This window comes from Sinohyriopsis cumingii, chromosome 6 (assembly GCF_028554795.1).
Source record: "Sinohyriopsis cumingii isolate HCF-2022 chromosome 6, ASM2855479v2, whole genome shotgun sequence".
NCBI lineage: Eukaryota > Metazoa > Mollusca > Bivalvia > Unionida > Unionidae > Sinohyriopsis > Sinohyriopsis cumingii.
The window spans coordinates 39,212,741-39,225,491 of NC_142966.1; the positions used below are offsets into that span (position 1 = coordinate 39,212,741).

Here is a 12,751-nt window from a genome sequence, read left to right on the forward strand (position 1 = left end):
AAAGAACTACCGCCCAGTTTCTAATCTCCCATTCATGTAAAAAGAAAGTCTTAGAAAAAGTTGTTCAATCCCAACTTGTATCTCATCTGAACTCAAAGTCCTTTTAGCAATGTGCAATTTGCATATCGCCCTTGCCACAGTACTGAAACTACTCTTCTGAAATTAGTTAATGACCTCTATGCTTTGGATAGCAGAAAGAGTACAGTCCTCACCTACCGTGACTTGTCTGCAGCATTAGACACAATAGACCATGCTATGTCACTTCACCATCTCCAGCATGTATTTGGCATTCACGATACAGCTTTGCTGCGGTTCAAGTCCTACTTGGTAAACAGGACACAAATTGTGTCCGCAAATGGAATACAGTCCAGCCCAGTAGATCTATGTTGTGGTGTTCCACAGGGGTCTGTTCTTGGACCTGATCTCTTCATTCTATACACTCAGCCGCTCTCAAGTGTCATTGATCATCATCCAGTGTCTCACTAATTGTACGCTGATGACACCCAAATATACAAATCTAGCCACCCAAATGATGTTAATGCTACCATCCACGGTGTAGAGAAGTACATTTCCGATGTGAAATAATGGATGACATGTAACAAGCTGCAGATGAATGATGATAAAACTAAAGCCATTCTGATTAAAACACAAAGACTTTCTCATTCACATCCTTTACCTCAAACGATAAATATCAGCAACACCAACATTAAATTCACACAGTCAGTACGAAACCTAGGTGTTACGATCGACAGTATTCTCTCATTGCACCAAAATGTCATAAACATATGCAAGGCTGCATATCTTGAGAAAAGACGCATCAGCTCCATTCGCAATTATCTTTCAGTTTATGCCACTAAAATACTTGTGTGTTCCTTAGTACTTTCAAGACTGGACTATTGTAATTCAATTATGTCTGGTTCGTCTCAGTATCTACTCCAGAAACTTCAAAAAGTTCAAAACACAGCTGCTCATGTACATTTGTTTGTCAGTACGGAACTTTTTAGTGTGTCCAAATCTTAATAAATCATTATCTTAATCTAAAGTACCTTCAAAAAGATCAAAAGTCTTTGATATAAGTTAGCTCGTTTCTTCAGAGGCTGGACTGAAGATAAAACAATGTAAATAAAACAATGTGCATTGAGTCACGGGTTTCACTTCCGGACCATGAAGAACGCTTTATTAGTCACTGTGCTCTGTCGCCAAAATGCACAAAGACCAACAAACCATAGTGCTCCTATCCTAAAGAATATACAATGTCCTTTAAACCAATGTCAGAATGCATAACTCGAACTTATGTATCAGCACAAAAAAATGAGAGAGAGAAATATGTAAAAATAGACTGGATCTACAATCGTTGGTACTGACTTGGAAGTAATGACTGTGACCAGAATCCGAATGCTATCTCATGCTCGTGCTCAGCGCCGCATCTTTCTTGTGTAGTTGCAGCGTATCTCCCTCCAAGCATTCCAGTCATTCACTGAGATCTTGGCCATCTTACTGAACTGTTGCCAGCGCCTTTTGTTGTGCTTGGCGACTTACACGACCACCATAAACATTGATGCTGTAAATACTTCAGCGGGAGAGGGGAATGGCAGAGAACCTTGTTTTTCAAAACGCCATTCTTTTAAACCTTTTTTAACCCATTCAACTTGACTTCTCGTGGGAAGTTGGTGACGAGCTGTGTGGTAGTGACCGCTGTCTAATATATTAACTTTAAGGGCTCGGGCACAAATGGAAATTGAACAATGCAGATTGTGAAACCTTTCAATCCCTTTGCGAGTGAAATCTGCTCTGATCGTTTTGAAAACGATGTGGATCCTGTTGGGGATAGGATAGCAAATACTTTGGCAATTTCTAAATCTGTGAACAAACCATGGTTGTATGATGCGTAAAAGACATCATCAGGGAATGGAAAATGTCTTGCAGCATTTCAGTGTCAATATGTCAGGTGCCTCCTACTGAATTATTTCTAATACCGGAGAAGGTATACATTTAAAATTTAAAAAGCACCGAGCACCCAGTCAGCAATGCCGTCGGTCTAGGTGTATAAATAACTCAAAGTGAAAAGTATAACAATTTAATAAAATATAGCAAATTTATTCAATAATTTCATCGATAAATTTCTCAGTCCCAATTTCTTTTGAGCAAATAGAATCAATGATATATTCACAGTTGCCAATTACTATTTCATCATATGAAATTAAAGTCTTAAAGGAATAGGGAACATACAATTAAAGTTGTGGTTATATTACTCATTTGTTGCCCAAGATAAATTAAATAATAGTTTGGGGCGACCCAGTTACACCGAAAAATATTTACAGTACATTATAGGGAATGAATTGCGCGAGCGTTCCGATATGCATATTTGTCGAGTAGAAACGAGGCTGAATAAACGTGACGTCACAGGATCTTTTGCAGCTATCGGCCATTGCTCAGCATCCAGTTGATCAATTGTGCTTGAGAGTAGGCAGCTTATTAGTGTTTGTATTCGAGTTTATTTTCCAAGAATCTTCCAAAATGCCTCACTGTGCAGCGTTTGGATGCAACAACAATTCGACAGGTAATTTTTTCCGATTTCCGAAAGACAAAATCCGACGAAAGGCTTGGATCCATTACTGTCGCCGTGAGAACTTTGAGCCGGTAACTCATAGACTTTGCAGCCTTCATTTTTCAAAAGATCAATATGAAGTTGATCCAGAAAGACGTGCATAATTGGGATATTTAAATGCCAGGGCAAGACTGAAGCCGACAGCAGTACCAGACATTATTCTTACCCTAGGCCTGGGGAAAATCTACCGACAGATCCGAGTGGCAGCAGCACCACAACTGTCAAACCGAAACGAGTAAGAGGAGCCTATCACAAACGGCGGAATGCAGAGGTAAATAAATATGTTGTATGCACTCTAATTTCCATCAATGTCGTGACCATAATGAAACTGAAGTATTTAAACAATAATATCTGCGTAATATAGAGCTTTGTTCATCTCAGATTCCCATGCTTCTCCAACATTATCACCACACCCCAACCCCATGTGCTGCGGAGATTGAATTATTGCGTACACTATATATTCCTGGAACATATTTACATAGGAAAGAGTTGTTTATGACGCTAACGTTAGAGTAACAGTACTCTGTATTTAAAATATAGTGGAATGCATAATTTAATGTTTTTCACTATCACCTGAGAAATATGAGCCTTAGGCTATGACATAGGATAAACTTCTTTGTGCCCCCCCCCCCCACTTTCTTTTCTCCTTTTGTGCGGCCATAAATGTAATGAATCAGTTGTTGCCATGTGACTACTCAAATGTTTCAAAGATACTACATACATACTACAAATGCTTTTTCTTGTCAATACTAGTTTTTTTTTCCTTCAGGTTCTGCATCAAGCAATGCAAAGTTACAATGCAACTTATGTGCTTGATACACCTGCAAGTGCATGTGCTCTGGTAGAGGTAGATGATGCTGAACTCAGCATACCAGCTTTCGTACCAAGTCCTCAGGCCCAACCACAAAAACTAACACAAAGTGTGAAAGTTCAGGCTAAATTAGATCCCACAAGGAGGACTCGCAGAATTCAGGTTTGAACTGCAACAAGATCAACAGCAATTCAGTGTGAGCTCCTAAAACCAACAGAGGATTCAGATAATGAAACTGAACCAAGCAGTGAGGACACTGATCCTGATACATACCACGATTCAGAATATGAACCACATTGAGATACTGATGATGGAGAGGACAGTGATGATAACAGTGACTTTGAAGATATGCACATGAACTATAAGCTTGATAAAGATGCAAAACCAGAAGATCAGCAACAGTTTCTGGTGTCTGAGTCTGCTTTGGCAGAATTGACGAGTGTGTGTAGGTCATGTTGTTTGCCCTCCAGACGTTTGTGAAATTTTCTCGAGGAACAATGATCACAACAAATTCAGTTTGTGTCAATGGGCACATTCCAGAATGGAAAAGTCAGCCCTGTGATGGAAGAATGCCATGGAGTAATATGTTTACTGCAGGAGCAATATTTTTCTCAGGTATCAACTGTGCAAAAGCTTTGCTCCTATTTGAGGGAATGAATATGCAAAGTTTCAGTAAACGTACATTTGCAAAGCTACAAACATCTTATATTGTACCTGCAGTTGAAGTGGTATGGGAGAAACAACAAGCTTCCTTAATTGAAGAGCGCACTGGAAAGCAAATAATATGTGGAGGTGATGCTCGTTGCGATTCCCCTGGGTTTTCAGCCAAATATGGGGCTTATACTTTGATGGATTTGGAGGCCAAGAAAGTACTTGACATCCAGCTAGTGCAGGTACAATATATGGTTGTCATTAGAGCGTTATGTGAATGTCATTGTTATATTGTATACAACTTTTAAATTGGCACATGAAAGAGGGAGGCAGAAAGACAGCATTTAACTTTGAGCAGAATTACTCAATTGTCAAGGTCTTTTTAACATTGGTTATTCCACTAGCATACCAAATTTCAATTGTGTATAGCTAGCACTAAATGTTGATTGGGTTGGTTGGTTATGTTTTACCAGAATATTATACTTTTGTATTATAGTCTGTACTTAGATAACATAGCTGTATCAAATTTTATCAAGTTGAACTACCTCAAGATAATGCAATTAGATCAAGTAAATGTTAAGTGATTGTTAGGTTACTGGGAACTAGACTTGTTGTTTTGAAATTGTCAGAGATACATATTTAGACTGCTCAACAAATTTTAATACCTGCAAAGGCTAGCCAATGCCACCTGCCTTTTGTATCCTTGAAAGTGCTGTTAAAAACAATTAATCAACTTTGCAAATTGTGCATTTTCTTTCTATTTAAGAGCAACGAAGTTAAAGGGTCCACACATATGGAGATTGAAGGTCTGAAGAGAGGATTGAATCACATTATTAATGATAATGGTTTGACCATTAAAGTCCTTGTTACAGATCGGCACAGAATGGTGTAGAAATATATGAGAGAGCAGCGAGCAGATATGAAACACTATTTTGATGTATGGCACTAGGCAAAAGGTACATAATTGAATTTAACTGAAAACATTGTCATTTTCTTACGGATGCTATTCTCATGCAAAATTATGCCTTTGTTTGAATGCATGCTTTTTCATTTTCAGGCATCTCCAAGAAGCTGGAGGCAGCTGCAAAAAAGGATGGTGAATTGATTCGACCGTGGATCAAGTCTACAGTGAACCATGCCTACTGGGTTGCAGCTTTTTGTGAGGACAATGGTAAACTTAAAGTTGCCAAATGGGAATCACTGATGAACCACATCACAAACGAGCACGCGGACCATTCTACCATCTTCTGCAAATGTGAACATGGTCCCATTTTGGAAGAAAGACAGTGGTTGAAGAATGGTATGTTTACAATTAGAATGTGTATAGAAAAGTATACATATGCTTACATTGCTCTATTTCAATATCCAGTTACTGATACTAGCTGTGTACACACGTGAGCTACCGGTATAACCAAACGAGAATGAGATTTGGCCATAATTTTATCACGATTTTTTATAATCAGAGATTTTTATGTGTGTGTGTGTGTGTGTGTATATATATATATATATATATATATATATATATATATATATATATATATATGGTTGGGAAACACAGTGCTATTTATATTGTGGGATTATTCTAAATTTGAATTTTTTCTGGTGCCCTTGTTGGGCTGGTGCCTTAAACATGCCCTTAGTGTGCTTAATGTGTAATCCAGCACTGCAAGTAATTAGAAGAAATAAAGTAATCTCTAGTAAAATCTGAAATGTAAATAAAATAATTAAATACATTTATAGTTCATGGAATAAATTTTATTAAAGTTCATTATGTTGGGACACAGGATATTCTATCGTTAGGAAAATATAACAGTTCAAAATTAAAAAAGTTTATTGATTTCATATCTTGGTGCATTTTTATTCTTTAAGGTTACATTGCACTCCTGAAGCAGGCATTGCTGGACTTGAGGCAGGACTTGCCTACATACACAGAAGCATACATGTTCATGAAAGGGGCATCTCAGTATCCACCACCACTCACAGCACCATACAAACAATTTTCAAAAGATGAACTCATCATGCAGCACAAATTACGCTTTATGAAATCCTAGAATTTTTATGGTGCAGCATATCTGAAGCCAACATATTCCTCTGAGGGAAAAGTTTCTCTGATTTTTGAAACAACACAGGATGGAAGCACTTTACAGCTGTGTCTGCCTAGTCGATGCCAAATCCATGTGACAAAATGCCGATATGCTATATGCCTGTATGTTCTGAAAATAAATATAGAATGCCTGTAAGAGTAAATTCATACAAGAGTTAGTTATTTCTTCTTTGGTAAATCATGCTGAATTGTACTTTTAGTACTTCAGGTGAATTACGCTTGATATGTTTATTTTTTTTCTTCAAATTATTAATCTTCTTTGAATACATATAGATTTGATACAAGACATCATACACGTGAAATGACTCATATCATTATAAAATTGTTCTATTTATTTGTTGTTTGTTTATTGTGTTCTTGAAGACTCATTAAACCTAGTTGATAAGCAAAAAATATTTGTTGTCATGATTGTTATTAGAATTTATAACAAACCTGCTATTCTTTTCTCAAAACAAGCGTATATATATATATATATATATATATATATATATATATATATATATATATATATATATATATATATAATCTTAATGGCACATGAGCACAATCCAGGCTGTATAATGTAAAAAAAAGTTTAGATATCATTCCAAAGAAAAGACAAGAGAAAATGGTAAAGTCTTTAAAGGAGAAAGCTACATTTTGTTCTTAAAAACTGCATTCTTTTCATAAGTTCAAGACCATCACAGCTTGAACATCATAATGGAATGCATCCCTCTGCAATAAATGTTGCCTCCATGAGTTGTAAGATGAAAACACTTTGAAGTAAGAAAATCTTGCAAATAGTTTGTTTTGTAAAATGTGTCCCAAACATTGTCACAAGTGTAGGAAAATCTGATTAAACAGGAACTTTGAAGAAATTTGTATAAGATTGGAAAAATTACTCATGTATTGGTTCATTATCATCCAAAGGTCCATGATGTTCCAGGTATTCATACAGGGATACTTCCAGCACATGTCTGTTTAAGCAGTTTGCAATGAAACTTTCATGGAGGGTTATACATGTCAGGTCACCCTTCTTTTTCTCAATTACCTCTACCTCTTCTCAGCATAAGCACTCAATTGCTGAGTTCATCATTTGGCAATATCCACAATCACACCTGTAAGGAAAGAGCACAACATAATTTTGACCATTCAAGAATGTTTAAAAATCACTTTCAACATTTTATAAGCATTGAAAAGGAAAGATGCGGATTAGAAATAGTGAAAAGGAAAGATGCGGATTAGAAATAGCATGTTGATTCTGCATTTGAAATAAAGTTTGACAAAACAACATTAGTTCTCAGTATGTTGCCTTTCAAAATTTAGAGTAAGCATGATCAAGTCAATGTGATATTATGAGTCGAATTGTATTTAATAGGTTAATATTCAGTGCAACTTATGATATCGTTTGACCTGTGATTTTTGTGTTTATAGATTACAGAAGGAGTTAATCTTTGGTGTGTACTGACATTCGTTATCATAGTCATGTATTCTGTGTGGGCTTTTGTTCTTTATTTGAAAAAGAAAACATATACTTCACTGTGTGAAGGAGTAAACGTAGTTGAAGTTTAAAATAATGAACAACAAAAAAATCTGTTTACAGTGTACAGCACATCATTATTTCCACTAGAATCAGTGCTCTGAAACAATGCAGCAATTATAAATTTACAAAATCTACATATGGCTTTCATTGCTTTAAAAATTATGAAAACTTTGCTACTTAATATCGAAAATGTTTTATTTAGCAAGACATAAACACTAGAATACAGCTTTACAAGCATCTACTTTGATAACTCGCACTATCGGTATAATTTAAAAGTTTCAGGCAATCGAGGGAGGATTATCGAAATTTGGGTCCACCAAAACTAACAGATTTATACACACAGGAGTTGACAAAGTTCCAGTTTCTTTTAATGAAATGTAACGTGCGTTCTGCTCATTTTTTTTAATATGAAATGCATGCTATAAATCGGTACAAACCATTGTGTGTTCTTGAGTCGTCCTTCTTCACTCGGCAAAATATCCTCATCATTCGAAGAACATGACGTGTCATCACTACCCTCTTCGTTGTTAGTCTTCAAAAGTGACTCAAACTGATACGGTAAAATGTCCACGCTTATTGAGAAGTCGGGGATGTCGTTCTCGCAATTTTCCAAGATGCAAAAGGGAAAAGAAATTATCTGAATCACGCTAGCAATCTTCGTAGCTAGCTCGGTTGGGTGGTAGCAATAGATCCTATGACGTCACTACCGGCCACGTGATACGTATCTAATTATCTTTCAAGGCACTTGCGCGGATAACCGAAATATTTCCTTGTAGTAACTAAAGGGCCTGAGAACGGTGTACGGGAATAAGATAAAATATAATTTTGCACTACAGGCAATCAAATAATATAAAACCAACATGTACGTTCCCTATTCCTTTAAGTGAGAGCGTTTCCTTTCAGTGTTGTCTCTGTTTCTCATCTGTCAATCACTGTCCGCCTGTTGTTTCTCTCTGGTACTTCCGGTACCCTTGGCTACGTGCTCTCCTGGTACTTCCAGATCCGTCCTTACGAAGCTTCCGGTACTCTCGATCACGTGCTCCTTCCGGCACTACGCCTCCACACAAACTGCTGATGTCACGATAACGCCTACCACGTGCTCTCCACGTGTCTTCCCTCTCTCCGATCCTCGGATGTTGACTCTAACACCCACCCAGAAAGCTTCCTGTGGAATTAGAAGAGACGTATATTCTTGTCTCCTTAATCTAATCTCAGGAGAATTAAACGCACTTTCACTGACCTTTCATCGGAATAACGGCGAATAAATTAACAGGTCAACTCACCCACTCACATCTACATATTCCATACACGCTTTATTCTATAATAATTGTTCTATAACAATAGCATTATTAACAAGATCTAACACAATCCTCTAATAAATTCATTTATGCATTACGATGCAACACAGTAGCCAATTACACTATCCACTTCGATTCCAGTCAAACAATCTACATACGTTAATCTTGCATGTTAATAATTCGCTATATGCTACGTTACGATATGTTGATAATTCAGATGCACATGGAAGATTCCATTTCTAATAAATTAGCTGTACATAATAATGTATCAATCTTACAACACCTGGTTATGAAAGTAAGACAAATTCGGGCGAAAATATGTCACCACAAGAAGCCTTTGTTTGCAAATCCAAACCCAGAATTTCACTAGAATTACTTTCCGCCTTTTAACAAGCGCACAGCTCGGAGTACAGTCGAATGCCTCTCAACTTCTCTATGATCCACTCCTGGCGAGGTTCACTCATGTACTGACTGAACTTGAAGAAAGGGGTCTTCTAAATATCACATATGCTAATGCTGAAGATTACAATAAACATTTCACTCTCAGAGAGCAACAAGACTCTCTTGACACTTCAGCAGGAGCAGATTGCATCCATCATAAACGTTTGAAACACTATACGTACACAGCTCTAAATACACATCTTAACACATTCAATCACATATGGAAAGCTGGTGCCTTCCTGCAGTCTTGGCGAAACACAAAGTTGATAACAGGACCCAAACCCTGACAGGAAAAATCCGATCCAACCAGTTATCGTGTCAAAACATTAACAGCCTGTATTTGTAAAACCATAGAATGTATGATGAATGAAGATTTGGCGAAACTTTCGTGCTGAGGTGTCGTAAAACACTACATACATACATACATACATACATACATACACCCCTACCCGAACCAAAAGTAATGGCTGGTTCATAACTCATAACGTGCGTGTGCCTGTTATGGTAGGTACAACTTTTAATTGAGCAAGCAATTAAATACATGCTACTTTCCATAAGCTTCAGCAAAAGTTGACCAAGTCCAAACAAATTACATCCAAATTTTAACTGATCCATTCAGCACCCATCCATCCATCCATCCATCCATCTTCTGTCCAGCTTTGCACCACATACATTACTACTTGAGATTGGGTAAAGGTCATTTGGATTGCGGAGTAAACGACATTTGACCGTCAACTAATTGCAGACAAGTGGAGCTTGGGGATGCGTTTATTAATCAAAACTTATCTAAAATCATGTCATAAAGTTATCCGCCTCTACTGTTTAAAGGACATACCTCTTCCGTGTGTGTGTGTGTGTGTGTGTGTGTGTTAGACAAGATTTATATGCTCACTTTTATATTCATTTTCTTAAGATAAGCAAAAACATTATCCCGGCAACCGTATCCCCCCCCCACCCCCATACAACAGAAATTATAGTTGGTTCCTAAGGTTCATGTGCCTACGTTGGACATTACATCAGGTATTTTGTGCATCTGACTTAAATTAGCGCATAAGAAGCCACAGAATAAGTTTAAACTGGTGCATTACATAATGATAAATTACTGTGATTACAAAATATGTACAAATATAAAAACCAACTACTGTTAGAACAAACAATTCATTATTTGAATTAATCCCTTAAACATGTGATTGTAAAGTTGATGTTGCGTTACTTTCCCGTAACATAAGGAATACAGTGTTTGAAAGACCTATACGCATGCGCCCTCGTATACCCATTGTTTCAAAGACGTCTGCGCATGTGCCCTCGCGTACGTATGGCTTCAAAGATGTGGGCGCATGTGTCCATGCGTAGGAGTTGTTTCAAAATCTCATTAAAATGCTTTAGACTTTCTTGTTTTCAGTGACGTATTGAATCATAAAAGAAAACTATATTGTTCGTCCTCGTGGCAGTTGCTTCTTATAATCAGAATAATGTAATTTAGATACGCATGTAAGTTATAATTAATTACAATGTAAAGTTACTGTAAGTATTCATCGAAGTTTCAATCAATTACAAAATATAGTTTCAGTTATGCGTGTTGTGCAGCCATAAGTTCCAAGTGCGTGATGTAATGACCGAAATAGTTACGTGCATCATAATGGGAACGTCATGTATTGGTACGTTTTATATTTTATAATGGAAATATTTTATCATAAAGAAAACGTCAAATATTGGTACGTTTTACATTTCACGATGGAAATATTTTAAACTGCGTTTTTTTAGATTTCAGAGAAAATATTAACAACAATTATCATATTTTCAATGAAAACTTTAAAATATATCTTCCATATTTTGCAGAGAGGTTGATAAAGTAAGCTTTTCAAATTTCGAATATAAATTTAAGAATATCAGTGTCAGTAAATTTGTCAAACTAATGGTCTATTTGTAGATTATTCATGTTATGATCAAGAACAACGCATGCGCTAGATGCATCATGTTTTTTGCTGACAGTACGACGTGAATATTTTAATAATTCAAAGTCCGAATATCATGAAGTACACAAAATGCCAATGTAGAATTATGCAAAATACCAATGTAGAATTCTGCTAAATATTGTTACATGATATATAAGTATGTCTGAAAAGGAATAAATCGCAACTGAAATTTCTTCTTACGTGTGTATAAAAAAAGGGTTACAAAATTACCATGACAGACACATATATTTTAAAGAATGCATATTTCACCTTTCTGTGACATTGATCTTTTCAATGAAGCATTGGAATGTGATACGCAACACAATAGATGCAGGACATGTACCTGATAAAATTCCGTGTAAGAAAATATCTTCGTCAGATAAATAAACACATAGCAAGCCATTAAAATGAAAACGAAATAAAGAAAGAAATAATGTTCCATGTTTGTTGTGATCTTAGCATCTTATCCACGGGTCTGACGTTTGTACGTTTCACGCCTCATTGGATCGCATGTGCCTGTTCAGATGTGTAACAATAACATAGATAATATGTTCGAATGTGTAACAATAACATAGATAATATGTTCGAATGTGTAACAATAACATAGATAATATGTTCAAACTTGTAACACTAGCATGGATAATATGTTCAAATGTGTAACAATAACATAGATAATATGTTCAAATGTGTAACAATAACATAGATAATATGTTCAAACTTGTAACAATAACATAGATAATATGCTCAAATGTGTAACAATAACATAGATAATATGTTTGAAATAATTGGTGTTTGGTACATAGCCAGTTGTTAGTATACATTACAGCACACTAAATTTCCCATTTTGATGGGACCAATACCATTTGTTGTAGCAAAACTATGTTGTCTGTCAATGTCAATAATCATTAAAGGCGACAACGTAACAATAAAATACATCCCCAGGGAGGCTCTACCTTACTGAACAATAGTACTCTCATGAAGACCTAAGCAGTGAGGTACCATATATAAGTACGGTAGTATGAAATAATCATTGTAACTTATGAAGGGTACATTGGACATGTCGTAATGAGACCTTGATATTACATCTGACTGCTGGAGAGCTTCCAAACTAATCCTATTCTTAAACCTTGCTCCAAATAGCAGGCTAGACCTGAACGATATAACTTGTTTTGCTTAATCTTACGTATCAGTAAGATGTAGGTAAATGAAGTGAAAATGTGCCAAATATGGAGATTTAAAAATTACATTAAGGGCGAAAGCACAGGGAGAGAAAAACAAAACATTCAACATGACACAGTGATAATCAAAAATGTGAAACTATATGCATGTTTTAAAGTGACCATTAATATTAAAAGCATATC

General features: G+C 36.2%; 2 pseudogenes across 2 annotated transcripts; one reads left to right on the forward strand and one right to left on the reverse strand.

Moving 5' to 3' along the window:
* The first annotated feature begins 2,210 nt into the window (after window positions 1-2,210).
* On the forward strand, window positions 2,211-6,121 carry LOC149796749 (uncharacterized; annotated as a pseudogene). The gene is made up of 5 exons (XR_016421631.1): window positions 2,211-2,879; window positions 3,378-4,312; window positions 4,837-5,026; window positions 5,128-5,454; window positions 5,940-6,121. The product of XR_016421631.1 is annotated as an uncharacterized LOC149796749 (transcript).
* Window positions 5,830-9,458, reverse strand: LOC149796750 (P2X purinoceptor 7-like; annotated as a pseudogene). The gene is made up of 3 exons (XR_016421632.1): window positions 9,394-9,458; window positions 7,056-7,271; window positions 5,830-6,283 (listed from the first exon to the last, which is right to left on the reverse strand). The product of XR_016421632.1 is annotated as a P2X purinoceptor 7-like (transcript).
* Between the last annotated feature and the right edge of the window lie 3,293 nt (window positions 9,459-12,751).